Raw genomic sequence first — 17,004 nt, 5'->3', positions numbered from 1 at the left:
TGGGGTGCCAGAACACCAAATAGTATGTTTAGTACACTAGGAATCAAGTAATGAGCACAAAAACAAATGCAGCAGAGAAAGGAATACTTCTGAGTTGGTTTAGTACAGATGGCACTATGGTTAGAAGTTCCCCCTGCAACACCCCTCGACCCCCCAATAGGCATGAATAGATGTGAGGAGAGAGCAAGTATTCAGGAATAGCACAAATCAAACAGAATATCACTCCCACCTTCCCCCTTCAAACACAAGAGAAAAACGGAATTGATTTTTCAACTGTCAGGATGGCTTTGAAATTGGCTTTGGAATTGGCTGGGCAAGAACACCAAATGTGGTCAGAAATACTTAAACTTTGATAAAATCCCTACAGGAGACACTTTGAACAGTTGCAAACAATCACAAGCAATTGTTTAGTCAGAAGAAAACTTTTGAAATCTCAAAGTCCAAGTGGGAAATAAATTAAAGCTGTTTCTCTTGTGTAAAATGTCTTTAATGTAAAATTGCGGCAAACTTTTCCTTATGTGATATTTGCTACAATAGCTAAGGATGTTAGGTACAAGTTGGAGTTGAAATTTCATTTCTATCATAAAAACTGAGGGAGTTATAAAGGTTTTAGTGAGAGTTGTTTTGCAAAATAGGCGCGAGAATAGAAAACAGAAATGCTCTTTGAAAATGACAAATGGGTTTGCTTACACTATATCATGACTATGAAAAAGAGGATGCCACACATGAATCTCCACAGTTACGTGGCCAGGGTAACCCTTCATGTGTTGGATGCTCAATTTCTTTTGGAATTTACTTGAGTTACTCAAAATCACTAATGACTTATGATGTTATAAAACAAATTAGAAAAATCAGTGCAGGAAAGGTTCTGACAATACTAGGATTCTGGATTTACAGATAGGATGGGTTGAGATTGGGAATCATACAATGCAGATATATTAGGGTCACTCTTATATTAGCTCTTCGCTCATCCACCTCCAACTCCCTCAGGGTCAGTCGCTTCTCCAAGCAACAAGTTGGTCGTAGATCACTATCTTCGGCCGGGTTCTCCCTCTGGAACAGCATCCCTGTCCCCCTGAAACTTGAGGAGAACCATCTCTGGTTCCGGAAGCACCTCAAAAATTTCTCTTTGCTTCTGCTTTCTCTCCTCCTCTCCCCTACTGACTTCCTTGCTTATACTGAAACTGCACTGGCTTACCTGGCCACCCTCTGATCTTGGGCCCAGGCCCCCCCTCCACCAGTTGCACACCTGCACTGCCCTCCTAGAAAACCCAGCACTTGGGGACTGTTCTCTGTATCCCTACAGTCCTACCACTAGCACTTGACCCTGATGCCTGAACTTACCCTTCTCCCTTGCACTTGCCACCTGCTGGCCATTCTTTACTTTGTTATTTATTCTATTATCCCATGTATTGCACTGTCCCCTTCCCCCTTGCCCCATGCACTTCCCCTTCCCCTATTCCATGCACTTGCGCGATCTGAATGACACTTGGCCTAGTAGGATCGTTGTGTGTCTTCCCTCTGTTCCCCCTCCCTTACCTTGTTGCACCTTGAAACACTTGTGTATAGGCATGTTATTTATAAATGCCATATCCTATCATCATATCATATCACTTTTCTTCCCATTAATACTCACAGAATAAGTTATTAAATTGGACCTTGAGTTCTGGTTCTGGATTGTATCTGGTCTAGGAAGAACAACACGTTCAGATCAGCTTAGCTGGTCACTGGATTTGTACAGGATCTGTCCTTCTTATTTGGATAGCGAGTTCCTCAGGCAAGCCTTGTGGTAGCAAGCCAGTGAATTTTAGGATACTAGTTCAAAAGGCCTTCTCACACCACAGCGCTTCACTGGGTTGTAAGAATAAGTTTGAGGATTATGCCTTGCAGAAAGCCAATAGTTCTTTACTGCTTGCAAGAGTCTTGGCATCTGGATCTGGAAGGATGTTAAAGCTGGATGTAGAATGCTGGATCAGAGTGCTTCGCCATAACCAGGAAAGTCAGTGGATCTGTGAGTCCCTATGTGCTGTCAGCTCTCTCTATTTATCCTTTCAAATAACACCACAAAATGTTTGTATGGGCCGGATTAGCTAAACTGCGCCAGTGAGGTGAGATTGAATCAAAACTTTATCTCCGCCTTGCATTTGAGTGATTGGATCAAGGCTGTTGTTGACAGTTCTTAGAGACCTCACTTTAGCCACTGGTCTCAAAATCGAATTTTATACTAAATACACATTTCTACTTTGGTCACCTTTACACAAATCACACAAAAAGATTCCATATTTTATGTAGCATCTGTTCCTCAAAACCCCTCAGCTGTGGGATCTTGTTTCAACTTTCTACAGCATTTTGTCCTTTTCGCTATGAACACAATTTCCAAACTTTATGCAAATTTCCACAAATGTGTGAGTTTAACAAAGGGATGTGTGTGTAAATTTTCACAACTCTAGTATTAAAACATTTCACATAAAACCACATATATTGCCATGCCGGTCCAGAACATGTCACACACTTCTACCTCCTCTTAAAATGTGCAGCCAGAAATTAGATTAACAACTCTGTCCTTTTGATATTTTTCACCACTTTGAATCACAAGTTATGAGTCTCTGAAAATTGTTCATTGTTCATTCTTAACAGCAGATGGTCGCTTGGCTCCACCGCTTTGTCTCTCCTGGGAGTCCAGGAGCATCCCCCTCCTTGGGGAAGTACCTTCCAGGAGCTATTTACGACCCTCTCACAATTCTGTTTCCTGGGCTGAAGGGTCTGCTATTGTTCATTCTCTTTCTGTAGACACAAGTCTGAGGTAACCCACGATTATCATCTCCCCGTGACTTTCAGCTGAGAGGATTGTTCACTTCCAAAGGGTTGCAGCTCAGCCAAGCTAATCTATTCTTAATTACAGATCCAGGAAAACCAAACTTGTTGCATCAAACATAAATACATTACTTTCTTAGCTTTAACTCTGCTAATCCTGCAGACTTTTTAGTTTAGATCACTTTGAAGTTTCATCAGCAACTCATATGACAGCTGTAATCCACAGGTAGCCCGAGGTACTGCACCCAGATTCTGACAGGAGCTGTCAGTTTACAGACAATCCAGTTTGTCTGATGAATGTTTTGTTCTTCACATAAGGACTTTGTATGTTCGCAATGCTTCATTAGATTACATGAATTTTAGCGCCAAGCAAGATTTTGAATGTTGAGAAGTGTTGTGTTATAGACATTTAGGAGTTTTTAGCAACAAAGCAAATGTCATTGATAGTCACATTTTGGAGTTTCATTTGCAAAACGCTGCTTCTCTCTCTGCAGGTCATGGAGCCCACTGGCACATTTTCTGCAGTGTGTTTTTTATTCCAACACAAATGCACCATGGCTGTCCGGTTGTGCATACATCTTTTTGTGTGTCCGAGAATGCGGTTTTTGTAGGTTTTTGGTGCGCACAAGGGTTTTGCCGCCATTGTTGCAGTTCCTTGCATCATACTATCAGAGTGATGCCACATAGCATAGTGGAGTGGGTCAATACATCCCACAGAGCCCCCTTTCCCAACTTGTTTTTGACCTCTCGTCAAGGGGAAGTCGGGAGATTGGGATGTTCTTTTTCTGTCTGTGTGGAGAACTTGAGTGGCTTCTCCCGTCAGTGATTGAAGCGACACGCACTCCTTGCTGGTTCTGGTTGGGAGTATGGAGCAGCACTCCGGGCTCCTTGGGTCTTTCCTCCCAGTCCCCGAGTGGTCCTGTGGAATCAGAAAAAAATACAATATTATGGCTGTCAGGGCTGGGGCAGGTCTGAGGGTAAATGCCCTTATGGTTAGCCTGGGGGGCGGGCAAGCAACCAGAAAGCACCACACCAGGTACTTCAGGCGTGTTCTCCACCCTTTCCGTAGAACCGTGGTCCAGGGATGGAGAACAGCCCGAAGACTTCATTTCCCAGCAGGCCGCTCACCGCTTGGGCCTGCTCGGAGGAGGACTGCCACGCCCCTGACCGCGCCCGCATCAACGCGCATGCGCGAGCCGCGCCCGTGGGGAGCCGCTCGCAATCCTGACCGGCGTCCGAGAAAGACGTGTTTTCAGGAGCTCCGGAGGCAAGCTTACGCGGGGCGATTTCGCCTGATGCCTGCAAAACCCCAGGCCCCGCGTACAAGGCAGAGATAAGTACCCAGCCTTAATCTGTATTACTTACCCGAGGCACGCAGTGAAACGGTGCTGAGGCTCATCAGCTCACCAGCCCACCGCGAGCCGGAGCGCATAAAACGCCTGCAGGGAACGCTGGCAGTTAAACGTTCCTAATCATGCATGAGAATCCAACTAACAACGACCGCATGTTTTATTTAATTAACAGTGAAGTCGCATGACTCCGGACCGGCGCTTCTCGCCGTACAGGGTACTCAGAAAACTAATTAATCAAGCGTACTGCGCGCACTGTTACTGACTCAAGTTTTGCTCTTGCAGAGAGACAGGAACTCTGGGAGAAGTTCGTGGCCAAATCAGCACGAAAAGGGCAGAAAACTCATGCTGCAATCGAAGCTAAGTATTTATTTGTTTTGGGCAAAACCTCATTGGCACTGCATGCTATGAATGCAGGATTGGGAGGGCAGTTAGGCACTTGCTACAGAAATTGCATGAAGTAATGCAGCCTTGAAATACCGCATGGTGTGATGTGGATAAACTGCAGCTAAAGTGTTTCTTGTAATGTACTGGTTAGAGGCTCCAGTACAAAGGCCCGAGGTGAACCAAGGTGTTCAGTCAAGAGTGTGAGGTGAGAGTAGGAGTGCGTGGGCGGAGTTTTCAAAGGAGTCGAGGAGCATGTAACCCGACATCCCCCTTCCTATCCAGAACCTCTACCCAAACCTTTTTCCGGTGTTCCTACAATTCCCCTACCTATCCAACCAACGGACCCTAACCCTCTTTCCCCGAAGGGTCAAAGTTTCCTGCGTTGTCTATCTCCAGGTGCTGCGACCTAATGGGGAGGGAGGCGTTCTAGCTGCGTTTGTGCTGCCTCTACGCCTGGAAGGAGCAAGGTCTGACAGAATTGCGAGCCCAAGTATTATAGAGGCGCCCAGGCAGCACAACCATGGCGGAAGTGGTAGCGCTACTCCAAGAACTAAAAGCGGAGCTGGCGGCAACAAGGCAGGATTATCAGACCCTGGCGGGACAGGTACATACCTTAACGGTGCAGAATCAGGCCCAGGCCACTCCCTTACCCAGAGCCCCTCCACCAGTCCCCGTACAGGTACAGGTAGCTACTGAACCATCTCTACCCTTGGCAGCTCCGGAACGATACCATGGAGACCCCCAGAACTTCAATCAGTTCATTATGCAGTGTCAGTTGCATTTTTTAACAAAACCCGTTGTGTTCAGGACAGCTCAGGCTCGTACGGCATTCGTGATCTCCTATCTCACCGGGGATGCCGCTTCATGGGCCACGCCTCTAGTCCGCAAGGATGATGCCTTGCTCTACAGCTGGGAACATTTCTTGGAGGAGTTTGGTAGGATATTCAATCGTAGGGCCGCTTCATTGCTCAAGGATAAGGAGTTGATAACACTACGACAAGGAAACAAAGATCTAGTCACTTATGTTACCACATTTAATCGACTAGCTATGGAAACGGATTGGCCACAGGAGAAAAGGATGGCTTTGTTTTATCAGGGTCTTAGGGAGGAACTGAAGGATCTGGTAGCTCAGGTGGACCCCCAACCAGACGATTGCTCAACTATGATTGACCTCGTTCTTCGTTTAGATCAGAGACAAAATGAACGGAGACAGGATCGACGCCGTTGGGAAAACAAACCAATGGTGAGATTGGATCAACAGAAGCCCATTCGGGTGTCAGACAAGGGGTCTGATGAACCAATGCAAATAGGGTCCATTCGGGGACCTCTCTCTAAGGAAGAGAGGGAGAAGAGGAGAAAGGAGAAATTATGCTTATATTGCGGAAAAGCTGGCCATTTTGTACGAGAATGTCCCAACAAACCATCCAAGGGTGGGGCGTCGGGAAACGCGCTAGCTCGCCCATGAGGGTGGCAGGAGCGAGCAACATGGAAAACACCCCACACGTGCTGGCAAACGTGCGCACCAATCAGATCACCCATGTGACCCTAGAAGGATGTCTACAATGGCAAGGAAAGTGTGTTTCGGTGACCTTGATGGTAGATTCCGGCGCCACAGGAAACTTCGTGGATGTGCAGATGGCCAAGAGGTTGGGCCTCCCGGTAAGCGCAAAGACAGTTCCTGAGGAAGTGAAGTCAGTAGATGGTTCACCTTTGGTCTCAGGGCCGGTTACCCACCAGACGATACCTTTGCTGCTGGAATGCAGCACAATGCATCAGGAAACGCTCAGTTTTGACGTCATCGCAGCCCCACAGTTTGGCTTCATACTGGGGCTCACTTGGTTGAGGCTCCACAACCCATCCGTCGATTGGAATGCCGGCACAGTCCAGTTCAACTCCGGTTATTGTCAGACACACTGTCATATAGACCCACCAAAGCCCTTGACCCATTACGTGGGAAGCAGTGAGGTAACAGGTTTGCCAGCAGAGTACGAGGAGTACAGGGATGTTTTTAGCAAGGCAGCAGCTGAAACTTTGCCTCCGCACCGGCCTTTTGATTGTCGGATTGACCTAGAAGCAGGCGCAGTGCTACCCTGCAGTCGGATATACGCCCTCACCGAGGCCGAAAACAAGTATTTAAAAGAATACATAGAATCTAACTTGGCCAATGGTTTCATCAGGCACTCCACATCTCCGGTTTCTTCCCCCTTATTCTTCGTCCCCAAAAAGACCGGGGACCTAAGAACTTGTATAGACTACAGGGCGATAAACAAAATAACCACCAAAAATCGTTATCCCCTGCCCCTGATACCCGTGCTGTTGGACCAGGTACGTGGATCTAATATCTATACCAAATTGGACCTCAGGGGGGCCTACCACCTAGTGAGAGTACGAAAAGGGGATGAATGGAAAACGGCCTTTCGGACCAAGTTTGGTCTCTATGAATATCAAGTTATGCCGTTTGGGTTGTGCAATGCACCAGCAGCTTTTCAGCATTTCCTGGACGAAGTTTTGCGTGGGTATCTGGATGTGTTTGCCATAGTCTACATCGATGACATCTTGATTTATTCTCAAAACTTGGAAGAACATCGAAAACACGTGCGAGCAGTACTCCAAAGGTTACGTGAACATCACCTCTACGCCAAGCTCGAGAAGTGTGAATTTCATCAGACTACTATCGAGTTCCTTGGATTCGTTCTGTCACCACAGGGGGTCACAATGGACAGGAAAAAAGTGCAATCTATCATAGACTGGCCATCCCCGAAATCAGTCAAGGACATCCAATCAGTTCTAGGCTTTGCAAACTTCTATCGCCGCTTCATAGATGGCTTCGCAAAAAAGGTGCAGCCCATTACCAGACTTCTCCGGAAAGGAGTTCCGTTCTCATGGGATGCGAAGGCTGCTGAGGGATTTGAGGCACTCAAGAAAGCGTTTGTCACCGCTCCAGTACTAAAGCACCCGGACCCGAGTAAACCATACGTCATCGAGACCGATGCTTCTAGCTATGCAGTGGGGGCGATCTTGTCACAAAGAGAAGAAAACGGGCAATTACACCCAGTCGCCTACTACTCGCGGATGTTACTCCCAGCGGAACAAAATTACGCCATCGCCGACAAAGAATTGTTGGCAGTGAAAACAGCGTTCGATGAGTGGCGTCATTATCTTTTGGGGGCCCAGCACACCGCGACTATCTACAGCGACCACCGAAATCTGCAGTTCTTAAAATCAGCCAAAGCCCTTAGTCCCAGACAACTCCGATGGGCAATGCAATTCTCGGAATATGACTTTGTGATAACGTACCGTCCAGGAGCAGAAAATCGAAAAGCGGACATACTCTCAAGATACCCAGAACCAAGCATAGACCCATCAGAGACAAGAAAAGAAGAACCCAGACCCATGGTGGACCCAGGTCGGGTAATTGGGAGTGTAACAGTCGATTCAATGTTTGACAATATCAGGGCAGCTATGTCGGCTCAACAACTGGCTCAATGGGAGATGCAAAATGAAGACCAGTCGGTGAAAGAAGGACTACCGTTCTACAAAACCGCACTATATCTACCAACAGTACCATTACGTCAACAGGCAATACAATGGTGCCACGATTCCCCGTTTGTAGGCCATCCCGGTACAGTCAAGACCATAGAACTAGTGAGATGTCATTTTTGGTGGCCAACCATTTGTAACGACGTCCGGCAATACATAATCGCATGTGAAGTGTGTCTCAGAAACAAATCTGATCGCCAAAAACCAACTGGACTCCTACAACCACTACCAACGCCACCTACCCCATGGCATACTGTTTCGATGGATTTGATCGTTGAACTACCTCAGAGTAACGGCTTTACAGCGGTTTTGGTTGTGGTAGACTATCTAACCAAGATGGCGCACTTCATACCCTGCAAAGGAACCCCATCAGCAAGTACACTGGCCAGTCTGTTTTCACAACAGGTGATTCGTTTGCATGGATTACCGTACGGAATTGTTTCAGACCGAGGACCGCAATTCACGTCAAGATTTTGGCAAGCATTCTGCAAATCAGTTGGAATCGATGTACGTTTGTCTACAGGCTATCACCCAGAAACTGATGGTCAGACAGAAAGACTAAACCAGACTCTAGAACAATACCTTAGATGTCTCACCCAAGGAAAAGAGAAAGACTGGGCGGAGGTCCTCTGGCTTGCCGAACTCGCATACAATAATGCAGTACATTCCTCTACTAAAACGACACCATTCTACAGCCTGTATGGTTACCATCCGCGGTTTCAGCCAGTACCCCAAGAAAACATACCTGAAGTACCAGCAGTAGTGGAAAAAAAAAAAAAATTAAAAGAGGTTTGGCAAGTTATCCAACACAATCTAGTCGCAGCCAAGCATGCCTACAAGCATCATGCAGACAAGAAAAGACGGATCAGTCCCATGTACCACGTCGGGGATAAAGTATGGCTCTCTACACGAAACATTCGTCTACAAGGATCACGCAAATTCATTCCCCGCTTCATAGGACCGTTTCCGGTTGAGTCACTGGTTGGTTCGGTGGCTGTTAAGCTGACACTTCCCCCGCACATGAAAATACACCCGGTGTTCCATATTGCCTTGGTAAAGCCGGCCCCCGCCTTTATGAGAACTAGGAAACCACCACCCATTATGGTAGACGGCCACCCTGAATTTGAGGTCCGTGCTATCCTAGACTCAAGTGTTCGACACAGGAAATTATGTTATCTGGTGGACTGGGTGGGGTATGGTCCCGAAGAAAGGTCTTGGGAGCCAGCTGAGAACATCCATGCTCCTCGACTCCTCCGCCAATTTCATCTCCAATACCCTAGTAAACCAGGGCCTGCAGGAGGGAGGGGGAGTACTGTCAGGGCTGGGGCAGGTCTGAGGGTAAATGCCCTTATGGTTAGCCTGGGGGGCGGGCAAGCAACCAGAAAGCACCACACCAGGTACTTCAGGCGTGTTCTCCACCCTTTCCGTAGAACCGTGGTCCAGGGATGGAGAACAGCCCGAAAACTTCATTTCCCAGCAGGCCGCTCACCGCTTGGGCCTGCTCGGAGGAGGACTGCCACGCCCCTGACCGCGCCCGCATCAACGCGCATGCGCGAGCCGCGCCCGTGGGGAGCCGCTCGCAATCCTGACCGGCGTCCGAGAAAGACGTGTTTTCAGGAGCTCCGGAGGCAAGCTTACGCGGGGCGATTTCGCCTGATGCCTGCAAAACCCCAGGCCCCGCGTACAAGGCAGAGATAAGTACCCAGCCTTAATCTGTATTACTTACCCAAGGCACGCAGTGAAACGGCGCTGAGGCTCATCAGCTCACCAGCCCACCGCGAGCCGGAGCGCATAAAACGCCTGCAGGGAACGCTGGCAGTTAAACGTTCCTAATCATGCATGAGAATCCAACTAACAACGACCGCATGTTTTATTTAATTAACAGTGAAGTCGCATGACTCCGGACCGGCGCTTCTCGCCGTACAGGGTACTCAGAAAACTAATTAATCAAGCGTACTGCGCGCACTGTTACTGACTCAAGTTTTGCTCTTGCAGAGAGACAGGAACTCTGGGAGAAGTTCGTGGCCAAATCAGCACGAAAAGGGCAGAAAACTCATGCTGCAATCGAAGCTAAGTATTTATTTGTTTTGGGCAAAACCTCATTGGCACTGCATGCTATGAATGCAGGATTGGGAGGGCAGTTAGGCACTTGCTACAGAAATTGCATGAAGTAATGCAGCCTTGAAATACCGCATGGTGTGATGTGGATAAACTGCAGCTAAAGTGTTTCTTGTAATGTACTGGTTAGAGGCTCCAGTACAAAGGCCCGAGGTGAACCAAGGTGTTCAGTCAAGAGTGTGAGGTGAGAGTAGGAGTGCGTGGGCGGAGTTTTCAAAGGAGTCGAGGAGCATGTAACCCGACATCCCCCTTCCTATCCAGAACCTCTACCCAAACCTTTTTCCGGTGTTCCTACAATTCCCCTACCTATCCAACCAACGGACCCTAACCCTCTTTCCCCGAAGGGTCAAAGTTTCCTGCGTTGTCTATCTCCAGGTGCTGCGACCTAACGGGGAGGGAGGCGTTCTAGCTGCGTTTGTGCTGCCTCTACGCCTGGAAGGAGCAAGGTCTGACAATGGCTGTTCACCAAGCAAAGGAAAATACACCGACACAGGCTTGTAAAGATTCCCAGAATCTTTATTACAAAACTGAACAGTAGTCAACAAAGTACACAAATAGCTATTTGGCCATCAATACATCACAGAGACCACCAGCAGGGTTCAATGTGAGCAGTGAGCAGAATTTGCTAGCTGGACATCAGCGTATTTATACAGTTTGTTATAATGATGTCCAGCCTCTTACAAGTTAATAATACAGTGGGCTAGGGTCGCGCCAGGTACTAACACACTCTATTATTCTTTAATTTAACGTTACACCCTTTATATATTGTTTTATTACAGAACAAACAAATGTTTCGCATATCGTATTTGGATAGCATTACTGTTCTTGTATACTTGTAGTTTAACATTTGCTAAATCAGGTAATTCCCTGATCCCGAGGTCAACAAAGGACAAGGTCTACATGAACCTAACATGTAGCCTGAAGGCAGGTTGGACATTAACCCTCCTACAGAGGTTGAAAGAGGTTAAGGCAAGAACAAGAGCACAGGAGACGGCCATTTTAGACTACAGGGTGACTTTGTACAAAAACTAAAATGGCGGTTCTAACCTAAAATGGAGGCTCAATTTACTTGGGGTCATTACCTTGTAATACAGGTTTCCTCGCAAAGCGACTGGGCACAGGCCAACATATACAATGAGGACGAAACAATATTATTTCACTTCTAACAAACCCTCCTTTTGGCCTATGCCAAGCGCTAAACTACCTTCAATCACTTTGCGACTAACTCCACATTTCAACATCTATACATCCCGAATCATTGTCTGACATATCTATTGCCATTAGATCTGACACCAGAGTTTCTTTTAACACATACTCTTTGGAAACCTTCTCTGGGGTGTATATTTTATGCCCTAGTACACTTGTTGCTTGCGCGCAACATCCCCCTAATACTGAGCATATACCAGGGAGACACTGTATACAACAGCAAAGAAACAGAAAACTTCCCAATATAATCAGCAGGGCCGAAAACATCTTCCATCCCCATGACCATAGGAGGTCCCAAAACCATGCACTAAGTTCCCAGTTTCCCTCAGGAACATGTACTTCTGAACTAAGAACATGTAGATTTTGGATAGCCCTAAAGATCGTCAGAGAGGAGCCTGGCACGTAAACGCAGCAAGCGGACCCCACTAATTTACATACTCCTCCACGCGCGGCCAGAATGACATCTAATGCCATCCTGTTCTGAAGAGCCACTAATCTTATGCTCTCTGTTCTAACGTCATATTATAGAGTATGTCAGTGGTCCGATTGATGGTTCTCTCCAATACTCTTGCTAATCCCCTGATATCTTCTGAATTCGTAATTTGCCCAAAAAATGGCACAAAGGATTTCATGATATCTCCTAGAGTATGCGCTGGAGTATCCCCTTTCACACCTCGTTGTGGACGAGTTTTCGAAACATCTGCAGTACTAGCAATAAATACCCCAGGTAGTAGAATGCCTAAATAGCAGGTTCCTTGCCAATCCCTGGGCAACCATGGAAATGCCACATTACCGCAAACGAAATAGACAGGTTTACCTACGTACAGAGGTCTGTTTTCACTAGTCAAATTCGCAACGTTGGCGCACTTTCTAAAATTACCCATTGACCGTGTTCCATTCCTCTGTATGCAGAAGGATACTGAATCGGGGCTATGATTAACAGAATAAGATGGAGGTGTGGCATCCTTATTGCCTATAGGAGCCATTTTGAAAGAGATTAAAGACTGAAAGGGACGAGACAATCTTTCAGAGGGCCTAACAGAAGCAACGTTTGGCTTACTTCTATTTGCAAAAAGCGAGCAACCCAGGGGCATCAAAACATGCTTTTCAAAGTTATTTAAATTTGTACCATCAAAGTTCCCTGAGATGCTGTCATTCCATCGGCCAAAAAATAGTGCTCCAAGAGAAGCGTAACAGGCAGTTGTCAAAGGTAAAGGATAAATATACCAACCTAGCCCCTTATCCCCATGTTGTGGTAAATGAAAACAGATCCAACAATTGGTTTTATTAAAAATTGCATGTGTGGCATTCATGATTAACAAAAGGGTATTATTCTGATAGTTCCGTCTATGCAAAGAATCTCTAGGCGACAAAGTATGCAATTGCACGGAAGGAGTGGGGATAACAGATACATTTTCAATAGGTAAAAAGTCCTCTAACGGATATGCTTACTCCAGATACCATATCCCAAAACCAACAGTTACTAAAAATCCAGTAACTATCACAAAAATGCAAAAATACACTTTGGGGGTTCCTTTACATGCTTGATCATTTTCTCTGCTAGTCACATGTTTATCTAAAAGTTCGGTACGAGCGGTAGCGGGTGCAGGCATTGTCGTCTTCAACCAAAAAAAAAACAATTGTTCGTTTGTTGGCGACTCCAGTCGCATGTCTTCTTAATGTCTTTCCCACAACCCTTAGCCAACAGAATCTTCCCGTACAGTCGGGCCAAAAGGTAAGCCCTCAAATGATTTTCTCAATCGCACAGTCAGACCATGCGGTACGTTTACTTCCTTGGATGTAAATTATATTTTGCAGTATCTGGTGAGGACAAAGTGTCGTCACTTCCTCCTGGAAGTGGCGAATGAACGGAAATGGGATCAGAAAAGGATTGATCCGGAAGTTCGACTGTTGGGGAGTGCGGAGACAAGATGGCCGTTTTGTCCGGCCTTGCGGATTCTGAAGCGGTCTCCGATTCTCCCTTGTTGGTTGTTGCTTTGTCAGGCATGCTAGTTACAGCAGTGGGAAGGGATTCTGTATCTTCTGCATCGTATGGCACAGGCTGTGGGATCCGTTTGGTGTGCGTCGCATGGATCCAGTTGGATCCATGCGACGCACACCAAACGGGACTTGATAGGGACCCCTCCACGGAGGTGCAAGGCAACACAACCTCTCAAAGACCTTCGTGAGGATCCAGTCCCCCGGTCGTAGACTGTGACCGGGACCCTCGTAGCGGACAGGTAATGCCTCTCGCACCTGGTGATAAATTGAAAACAGATTTTTAGTCTACTGGTTACAGTAATCTGAAAGAAGCACATTTTCTATGTCCCGTAGTGAACGGCTTTTTGGCAAACCCCAAATATTAGCAGGTCTCCCCATTACCACCTCAAAGGGAGAGAGCCCAGTCTTAGTTTGTGGTGTTGTTCTCATCGATAGTAACACGATCGGTAAGGCGTCCGGCCATTTTAGCTTGGTGCCAGCACACGTCTTAGAGAGTTTGTTCTTTATGATGCCGTTATGCCTTTCCACTAATCCGCCACTTTGGGCATGTCTGGCTGAATGGAACCGTTTGTCAATCCTTTGCAAATTTGTAGGATTACAGTAGCGATAAAGTGTGGCCCATTATCTGACCAGATGACTCTCGGCAGCCCGAACCTAGGAAAAAACTCTTTCAACAGAGTTTTTGCCATGGTTATGGCCGTTGCATCTCTAACCGGGAAGGCCTCAACCTACTTACTAAAGGCACAAATGACAACCAACACATATTTAAGATTATTACAACGTTCCATTTCAATAAAATCAAAGTGAATAACCTCAAACGGGACAGAGGGTGGAGCGAAACTTCCTCTAGGAGTCGAGATACCTTTTCCTACATTGTGCTGCAAGCAGACCATGCAGCTTTGGACAAAACGCTCTGCAGTTTTGAAAATCTGATCATTGGCCCATACACTGTGTAACATTGTAGTCAATTTATGCGCACAAACATGTGTCGGACCATGAGCCATAATAACCATCATTGTAATGTAGGCGTCAGGGAGTAACCATTTTCCTTCAATATTGTCTACCCAACACCCATTGTCATCCAATCTCCCTGCACCCTCGAGCCATCTCTTAGTTTCCTCTATGGTAGCATCTGCTTGAATATCTTTTACAGCATCGATACTTTCACCCAAAGTGCAAACGTTTACAATTTCTTTTACAGCATACATTTCTGAACTGAAATCACTGGCAGTTTGTTTAGCTATCTGATCAGCGAAAGCATTCCCTTTTCCTACATCATCTGTACCTTTTGATGTGCTGAATATTTTATGATAGCTAACTGAACAGGGAGTGCGAGTGCTGAAAGTAATTGCACTATTAAAGTGCCCTGCTGGATTTTTGTTCCGTGCGAGGTCAAGAAACCTCGTTCTTTCCAGAGTCTATCGAAATTGTGAGCCACCCCAAAAGCATACTGACTATCGGTATATATATTTACTGTAAGCCCTTCATAAAGTTCACAAGCTCGAGTTAACGCTATAATTTCTGCAGCCTGCGCGGAATTATGCATAATTCTTTTAGTTTCCACAATCGTGCTTAAAGTAGTGACATCATAAGCAGCCGTGGATGTACCGTCTGGAAGTTTAAAAGAAGAGCCATCACAAAATAGCTCTCCTTGTGGGCTATTCAAAGGCGTGTCTTTCAGATCGATTCTGCCTTTAGCCTCCTGTTCTTTCAAATAAAGGCAATCGTGTGATGTATCATCACCATCAATAGTATATTGTGAAACAGGTAAAAGTTCAGCCGGATTTAGTACACAACACCTCTGAATTTGAATGTGGGGGGCAAACAAGATTAGTTCATATCTTTTCAATCGTGCAGAAGTGAGGTGTTGCGTTTGACTTCTATTCAATAAAATATCTACAGAGTGAGGTACCATTAGGGTTAACGCATGAACCAGGACCATTCCCTCACTCTGTTTTACAGACGCAGCAGCAGCAGCAACAGCGCGCAAACATCTTGGCAAAGCGCATGCTACAGGATCAAGGGCGGAGGAATAGTAACCGCACGGCCTATTCTTCCCTCCATGCTCCTGCGTTAATACAGCCAAAGCACATCCATCACGTTCATGCACAAACAATGCAAAGGCCTTGTCATAATTTGGAGTTCCTAAAACCGGCGCTGAACACAGCGCAGATTTGAGCAAATAAAATGATGTCTGATGTTCCAAAGTCCATGGCAGTGGCAAAGAAATGCCCTTCTTTGTCAAAGCCAGCATTGGTTTAATCGTTAATGAAAAGTTAGCGATCCACAATCTACAATAAGAAGCCATACCTATCAGGGCTCTAACTTCCTTTTGCGTATTTGGGACAGATTTGCCAGAAATAGTCTTTATTCGTTCAGGTGTCAACTGTCTTCCCTGCTTTGACAGGAGGTAGCCTAAATTGGCGACCTCCTGACAACAATATTGGAATTTTTTAAGTGAAGCTTTGTGGCCATGTTTCGCTAGATGACAAAGCAACAACACGGTGCCTTCTTTACAGGCGCTCTCAGAATTAGAAGCCAAGAGGAGGTCATCTACATACTGTAGCAACGTGCAAGTAGTAGGCAACTCGAGAGTATTGAGCTGCTCTTTCAATGCCCTACTATAAATACTTGGACTCTCAGTGTACCCTTGTGGTGCACGAGTGAATGTAAACGAGCGTCCACCTAGTGTAAATGCAAACAAATACCTGCTATCCTTGTGTATGGGAATACTGAAAAATGCGTTTTTAAGATCAACAACGCTAAAATGAGTGGCAGAAGCCGGAATCATTCTTAGTATCGTTGTAACATCAGGTACAATAGGAAATTGAGGAGCCACAATTTTGTTAATAGCACGTAAATCAATTATAAAACGAAAGGGAATCACATTATCACCTTTTTTGTATACTGGCAAAATGGGGCTGTTACATATGCTACCTGTATTCTTCTCAATTACTCCACGATGTACAAAATCAGAAACTATACATTTCAAAGCCTGTTCGCCTTCAACTGAGATCTTATATTGCGGGATACGAGGCAATTTTACTCCATGTTTCAAAATAATTTTAACAGATTCTATTTGTGGAATGCCCATATCATTATCAACAATTGCCCATAAGCATTCTGGGACATTACTGAATTCTGGCAGTAAAGGTCGAGTCAAAAACTGAGAGGCGAGTGATTGTTGAGGTGAAATTGTTAACCGAACTCCGTCCGGAGAACAATGTACTACTGCATGCAATGCCTTCAACAAATTTAGCCCCAGCAAGTTCTCCCCACAGTTTGTGGTAAGTAGAAATGGACACTGTTCCGTGAAGGGACCCAGTGTTATCGGTACCGGAAAAGAGACCGGACAAACTACAGGTGTGCCTGAAAACCCTACAGAAACGTTGGACTGCCCTAACAGGGGAATATTTGGAATCCGTGAATGATCAATGGAACATTTCTGTGCTCCGGTATCTACTAAAAATAGATGCTTCCTATTTCCCACGCCATCTCAACGTAGGGGCCTTTCTGATGAACGGGAATAGGCGTAGGTTCCAAATCCTGCTTCGGGCAATCCTAGCGAAACAGAATATTGTCAAAAGGA

The sequence above is a fragment of the Ambystoma mexicanum genome, chromosome 5p (assembly GCF_040938575.1).
Source record: "Ambystoma mexicanum isolate Mex_15411 chromosome 5p, UKY_AmexF1_1, whole genome shotgun sequence".
Lineage (NCBI taxonomy): Eukaryota > Metazoa > Chordata > Amphibia > Caudata > Ambystomatidae > Ambystoma > Ambystoma mexicanum.
The sequence above is the reverse complement of the archived record's forward strand: the minus strand, read 5'-3'. Positions refer to the sequence as shown.